This window comes from Echinococcus granulosus, assembly GCF_000524195.1.
Source record: "Echinococcus granulosus chromosome Unknown EG_S00006, whole genome shotgun sequence".
Classification (NCBI taxonomy): Eukaryota; Metazoa; Platyhelminthes; class Cestoda; order Cyclophyllidea; family Taeniidae; genus Echinococcus; species Echinococcus granulosus.
Window position 1 is genome coordinate 361,176 of NW_020170386.1, and position 601 is coordinate 361,776.

The following is a 601-nucleotide window of genomic DNA, read 5'->3' on the forward strand; positions in this document are numbered from 1 at the left end:
GGTGGCAAGTATTTACTTACCTTTTACCACTCCCACTTCCCAATCAATGTATTTGCAAAAAAATGCCCTATCACTCCCGTTAAACATGACTGGTTAATCGCTAAAACCAAATTATTGAAATTATTTGTAGACGGTGCGCTTTATAACCGTAAATGGCGCACTGCAATTCCTCCACACTATACATCTCCATCTCCGCTTGTAAACAAACGTCGATTTACATCCATAATATTCGATTGGCATTTGATAATAAGGAGGTTTGAAATAGCGTAAAAAAGAGAAGAGGGGACAGTAAGGAACGCTACACCCTTGGATCCCTTTTAAACAATCTTATCCACTTTTTAATTTCCTGTAATTTGCAATACTCTTTGTCGACCTTCGTACTAACTTTTTTAGTCACCAGACAGTATCAACATTCTTACTTGCTGATTTAGAATGTGCGTTAATGACAGCCTCACTTGCGCATTTAGATCAAGCTACTCTATCCTACCACAATGCTTATAGAAGCAATTAATTATTTGCCGATGTGATATTTTGCATTCTAATTAAAATCAAACAATAGTAGTATGGTGCATTTGATTGGTGTGAATATGTGCTCTTTTCT